This window comes from Myotis davidii, unplaced genomic scaffold (genome assembly GCF_000327345.1).
Source record: "Myotis davidii unplaced genomic scaffold, ASM32734v1 scaffold30, whole genome shotgun sequence".
In the NCBI taxonomy this organism is placed as follows: domain Eukaryota; kingdom Metazoa; phylum Chordata; class Mammalia; order Chiroptera; family Vespertilionidae; genus Myotis; species Myotis davidii.
In genome coordinates, this window is record NW_006282874.1 from 2,241,325 (window position 1) to 2,247,626 (window position 6,302).

Genomic DNA, 6,302 nt, shown 5'->3' on the forward strand with positions numbered 1-6,302 from the left:
GTCACCCCAACAAACAAAACACACACACACACACACACACACACACACACACACCGAGCAGGCACAAACTGAACGTCCTGGCCAGCACTGCCAAGTGTCTAGCCTGGACTTGGACTCTGCTCAAGTTCAAGGTTGAGCTGGACATCATCCCTCCCTCACGCTGTGGGGCCACGGCAACCTCGAGAGCCATTTCCTTTGGCTCCCTCCTCACTGGACCCCCCACGACGCTGCCCTGACTCGCGGGTCATCCCTGGCCCTGTCCACGGAGCTCTGATGGCAGGATACGTCTCCCAGTCACCCCTGTCCTCCCAGAGCGTGGCCTCCTGCTGGCCTGAGGCTTCCCTTTTCCGAATACGAGATTCATTTAAATAAAAGAATGCCGCGTCCGATGTAGGGAAGAAAGAAGTTTGTACATGAGTGCATGGAGAGGAAGCTAGGAAGCACATTGCCAAGTTGCAAAGCTGCAATGGGCCCTGCTCAGCGACCTTCCCCAGCTCCAGGAGGTCCGCTGACCCCTCCAGCACTCTCAGGAAGCTGAGCAGCCGGGTGGCCTCCCCGGTGGAGGCAGCCGGTGGGTTGAGCAAGAGGACAGCTCTCGTGCATCAACAAGTTTGTGCAACTCCCCCGGCCGCAATGGACAGTGGAAACGAAGCTTCTACTTCTCCTCCTGAGAACACTCGGGGCCGAGGGGCCTCTCACAGATACACACGAAGGCCCCGGAGACATAAACATGTAGGTTCCGCTCCAGCTGGAGACCTCGGCTCAGCCACACGGACCCCCTTCCCCAGCTTCCGATGTGGTTCCCGAAATACGAACGAACTCCCGTGTCTGGAGAAGCAGTGGGGTCTGATGGCTCCCCAGGGAGGTGCCTGGTCAGCCGCTCACCTTCCCCAGGGAAAAGGCAATAGTCACAAAGTGTGAGCTCTCGTTTAGAAGGCAGACCCCTTGCCTTCATTCATTCCCTCAGTCATTCACTCGTTCGGTGGCTAATTATGGATCACCTCTTTGAGGCAAGGCTCGGTGCTAGGCTCAGGGTTCATGCGTGAGACGTGTCCCTGTCCCCCCAAGTTTATGCTCCACTTTGAAAGGAAAGTGGGTGGCGTCCGTATCCAGTGGACCCCCGCTCTGTGCCTTGCACCACGCTAGCGGGTCCATACACCTTGTCCTGCGGACCCTCCAGATCTGGGAAGGAAAAGGAATAGCAACACCATGCAGGCGCACAGAGAGATGCAGAAAACTGCAAGATCACACAGCTCCCAAATGTCTTGAACCCCCCTCTTGTTCCAGACTCCAATGCGCATGTCCTGCTCCTGTGGGGCAGGGAAAACTCCCAGGGGTACTCTGAGGGGGGAGCAACTCCCTTTGGCTGGGGATTTCTGGGAGGACAGGGAGACAAGGTGAACTCTAGGTGGGACACTTCACCGGCAGGGGCTGGGCAGGGGTGAGATAAACAGTGCAGAGGTGGGGAGGCTGTCTGCGTGCAGGGGGGACACAGACGTCCCTGTGGTGAGCGGGACTGGAGGCCTTGAGCGGGGACGTCGTCACGGGAGGAGGGTGAGAGCAAAAGGTGATGACCATCGAATGCCGGGAAAGGGAGGGAGTGGGTTCTGTGGGGAACAGGAGGCCGTGGCAGGTGCTGGAGGAGGATGGACACAGGACCTGAGTCCGCCCAATCGTGATGGTGAGCTCATCTCCGGAGGTTCCTGGGCTAGACCTGGGGGTGTCACTCATCAGCTGGGTGACCTAGAGCAAGCGCTTCCACCCTGGGAGCCTGGGTCTCTGCCGGTGAAGTCCAGACACACAGAGTAACTAGGGAGAATCCGTGGGGACCACAGGCAGCAGCCAAGCATCTTTCCCGGCTCCCCGAATACTAGCTCCCCTTCCTCTTTTCCTCCTTCTGGGGCACCCCAAGCATCTCCGGCCCTGAACCTCTGCACTTGGCATTCGCTTTACCTGGTCCTTCTTCCTCTTGGTTTGCTCCCTGGTGTCATGTGGGCGCCTTACAAAGCTCTCTTCCCAGGTGAGGCCCTCCTGTCCCCACTCCGCGCAGCCTCTGCACCCGTACGTGCTTGTGTCTCTAACTTGGCACCTGGAGCCACGCCTCGCACACAGCAGGCACTCCACGGGTTCCGTGGGATAAACAGTGAGTGAATGAATGAGTCAGTGCGTGTCCAGCCGGGGAAGGGACACACCCTAGGCTCTCGGGGAACTTGTAGGCTGCACGGGATCTCGAAGGTCCCATGGGCTGAGCCCTCTCTGGATTCAAGAACACCATCAGCGGATTATGGCCCGAGGGCGACGCCTGGCACATCAGCCGCGCTCACTGTGCCTCCCACTCGCTTCTCTCCATGGAGAGGACTTCACTCATCCCTGAGGCTGCCTTTCCAGCATCCAGACGTCCCCACAATTACACTGAAAGCAGGACAAGGACCTTAGGCAGAAGTGGGCATCTGCGAGTACTGGACCCAGCTGCAAACTGTGGGGCCTACACATGGCACCCCGGCCACGTGACACCGAGTCCCCTTACCTCCTGGACCCTGGACCCTGAGCCCCTGGGACCTGCGGCCAGAGGAGAAACAGGTTTCCTCTGTGTGGGTCAGGAGACCTGCCCAAGCCCCTGCTGCAGGTGTAACATCAGCTCCCAGCCACGTAAATGTGCAAAGTTAGTTATCTACGTGGGGGATATTGCATTTCAGTAAAGCCAGGACTTCACTGATCCACCTTGACCCCTTCGGGTGTCCTGCTGATCTGCCCGGGCCCTCCTAGGTAATGAGCTGACACCCGCCAACACCCCGGCCCTGTCCTGGAAATCCAGTGCTTTCTGCACCCAGGGACCTGCGAGTCCCCTTGAGTATGAGTGCAGCCTCTTGACTGGTCGCCGGGCCAGGGCTGACCCCATCCTGACCCTTGATGGCCTTGCTGGGGGCATCTCTGTCCAAGTTTGGCTCCAACCTCCACACCAGCCCCCTCCCTGGGCCCCAGCGCAGGGACATTTTTAGGGGCATTTTCTCGAACTCCCTGGTTCCTGTCAGTTCCCCAGGGCTGACGGGACATGCTGAAACCTCCAGGCCAGGGCACATGGGCAGCAGCACCCCAGGCCACCCCGTTACCCAACACCAACGGGCAGAGCGGATATTGCAGCCGTGGCCCCAGGCTCCAAATTCAGAGCTTCTCCCTCTGCAGCTCCGCCTGTCAAACCCCGTCCTTCACTGCACGTCCCTCTGTGGTCCCTGCCCACCTGCCGGCGCCTCTGCCATAGGACTCAGGCTTCCTTAGGGCCCACGTGTCTGCCCCTCAAGCCCCCGAAGCCGGCAGTTCTTCCTGCAGGAGCCTCTCATGTGCAGACGTGTCCGAGGCAGCTCTGCTTCCTCCCGCAGGGCTCAGCGAGGACCTCTCCGTAGACAGCCCGTCCCCGGCCACTGGCCACTGTGGGAAGGAGCGCCTGTGAGCCTGCTGTCTCTTCTTAAATACGTCTATGTTTATTAATGTCAGAGAGGAAGGAGAGGGAGAGAGAGAAACATCCATGATGAGAGAGAACCATGGACCGGCTGCCTCCTGTAGGCCCCACACTGGGGGTCGAGCCCACAACCTGGGCATGTGCCCTGACCAAGAATCCAACCCTGGCCTCCTGGTTCATAGGTCAACGCTCAACCCCTGCGCCACCCCTGCAGGAGGGCCCCTCTGTCCTATTAACCATTTCCTGTCCTTCCCGCTGTCACCAACGCCGATAGCTGCTGCATTCCCCTCTTTATCCCACGGCTCCCCCCCAAAAAGTAAACTCCATCCAAGAGAGGCTCTTGCTGTGCACAGCTGCACTCATTGAACAAATGAAGTTCCATTGAACGAATGTTAAATAAGGGACTAAATTTAGTCTAACTCATAGCAGATTCTGGGCGAATGTTTTTGTGTTTTTTGGGGTTTTTTTTAAGTTGCCACAAAGCTGGTGCTTTCTGACTATCAGCTCACGCCTCCTTTCTGCTCTGTGTGAATTTTGGGGAAAAACTCCACTTACGCATCTCTCTGCCAGGCGCTTCCCCTTCTAGGCGAGCGGCCCGCTCCGTCCGTCTTTGGCAACGTTGCCTCTGTACCTTCCCAGGGCGCCCTGCGCATGTTTCTCAAGTTGTCTGAGGAAGCGCCTCTCTAGGACCGAGTGCCTTCTAAATTTAGAAGCGGCCCGATGTTTTCGATTCACCGTCGACAGCTACACTGAGTGAGGTTTCTAAATGACTCTCCCTGGGCGGCCGAGGCGGCCCTGTGGGGCTGGGGCTGCGTGTCAGCCGCCAGAGACACCGGCCGGGTTCCAGGCCAGGCCCAGCTGTGTGACTCTGGGCAAGCCACCCTGCTGTCACCTCCTGTGAAGCAGCCCCCACACGGTCCCCCGGCGTTCCGGCCCAGGCAGCCATTCCCAGGCCGTCCTGCTGGGAGTCAACATCCCGGCAGCTTCCACCTCTGCCACCCACAATCCCTGAGGCCCCAGGTGCCTGCGCTCTCCTGCTTGAGACTCGCCTGTGATGAGTGGGGAGCTGCACATTGCTCCTTTTAGAATATGTTCTTATTGATTTTAGAGAGAAAGGCAGGGAAAGGGAGGGAGACATGTCGATGAGAGAGAGAAACAGTCGGCTGCCTCCTGCACGCCCCCCACTGGGGATCCAGCCTGCAGCCCAGGCCTGTGTCCCGACCCACCGGGAAGCCAACCAGCGGCCTTTCAGGGCGGTGCAGGGGACGATGCTCGACCAGCTGAGCTGCGCTGCCCAGGGCTATCTAGTATCACTTTTTTAAAAATTTAAACCCATCAAAACGTTGAAATGCTACAATGCACACGTGCTCTTCACCGAGATCCCTCCAACAGTAACGTTTTGTTACATTGACTGTCTTGCTCTCTTTCTCTTCCTGGACTATTGAAAATTATAGACACCCACCGCCTGGCCTCCTGACACCTCAGCAGGTGTCTGCTAAGAGCCAGCACCCTCGCCCATATCCCCACGGCGGCACATCACCCCACGAGAAGCAGCGAAGACACGGCATCATCGAACCTGTGGTTTCTATATTTGAGTGCCACCCACCATCCCCATCACAGTCTTTCTGTCTTTCTAGTCCTCTTCCCTTGACCCAGGATCTAGTCAAGCATCACACAGGCAACATGACCTTGTAGGTGTTCGTGGTCAATGTTCACCTACTCCCCGTGTTTCCTGACCTTCCCAGTCTCTTGGGGGCAGCACGCCCAGGGGGGGCTGCCGGCAGCAGTTCTCAGCAGAGGGCCTTCGATGCCTCTATGTTCAGCCTCTGCCCATGAGGACCTGCCCTCCACAGGCTCTGCGCTGGGGCTGGCTGGGCAGCGGCAGGAGGAAGCCGCGATAATTGGGAAACTCGGAAAAGAGAAGCTGCCGCCGCGTGGACCCAGCCAGCTCCAGGGGCCGTGAGCGCAGCTGGAGCCTCCCCCGCCTGTTAGTTAGAGACAAAATGCGCCTGCCAGCCTGAGCAAGGCCTGGCCTGCGGAGCGGGGCTGCCCGTGCTCCCCAGTGCTTTGCACCCGCGTGCAGCAGGCCGCCGCCTGGCGTCCTCAGAGAGGAGCCTGCTGGGCGCTCGCTGAAAACAGGAACCTGCCCCTCCGCGGGGCCCGCGCCTCCTCGTTCTCGCAGAGGAAGTGTGTGGCATGTTTAGCAACTGCTGCTCTTCTCGATAGCATGGGCTTGTCTCTACCCCGCGGAGGCCCGGCCGCCCGCTCACTCTGCGGGAGCAGCAGCGGCTGACGGAGAGGCCGTGACGGGGACCCTCGCCAGCTACTCCCCAGGGCCACCATGTCCAGCCTTTGAAGGTATCTTGGGGGACGTGGTGGGGACCAGGTGAGGGGAGGGGAGCATCAGGGCCCCTTAGGCGTGCAGCCGGCAGGGGGTGAGATCTTGGAGACAGAGAGTCGCTCTGTGGGAACAGGCAGGGCAGTGTTTCCAGTGAGGCCCACCTTCCAGCACGGCGCCCGGAACATCGAGGCTCTTGGGGAGGGTCTGGTGCATAGTTACAGGTGAGAAGGGCCGAGGGTGTGGGCCGGGCACCGTCCTCCAGAGGAGAGAGTGCTGCTCCAGGACTGCCTGGCACAGGCAGGCCTCCTCCCGCGGACTGCCGGGCTTGCTCTGGCCTCCCAGCAGCATGACCCTGGGCGAGTCACTGCAACCGCCCCAGGCCTTTATTTTCCCTCCTTAAAGTGAACATCCCGGGGCCAGGTCCCGCGGGCGCTGGGAAGGTGGCATGAGCTGGCATATGCAAAGCGCCCGGCCAGTGTAGACACAGAGCAGGGGCTCGGTAAA

General features: G+C 59.6%; 2 protein-coding genes across 3 annotated transcripts in view; one reads left to right on the top strand and one right to left on the bottom strand.

The window, feature by feature from the left end:
- TG (thyroglobulin) overlaps positions 1–6,302 on the bottom strand; it is a 152,913-nt gene that overhangs the window by 23,531 nt on the left and 123,080 nt on the right. The gene's annotated exons all lie outside the window — the stretch shown is intronic.
- The window catches only part of SLA (Src-like-adaptor), a 44,585-nt gene that overhangs the window by 10,613 nt on the left and 27,670 nt on the right, over positions 1–6,302 (top strand). The window contains exon 1 of one of the 2 annotated variants that reach the window (XM_006753267.2): positions 5,346–5,815. The exons of the other annotated variant lie outside the window; for it this stretch is intronic. The gene's annotated coding sequence lies outside the window, so the exon portion shown is untranslated. Of the gene's footprint in view, positions 1–5,345; positions 5,816–6,302 lie in introns of those variants that run through there. 2 annotated transcript variants of the gene reach the window in all.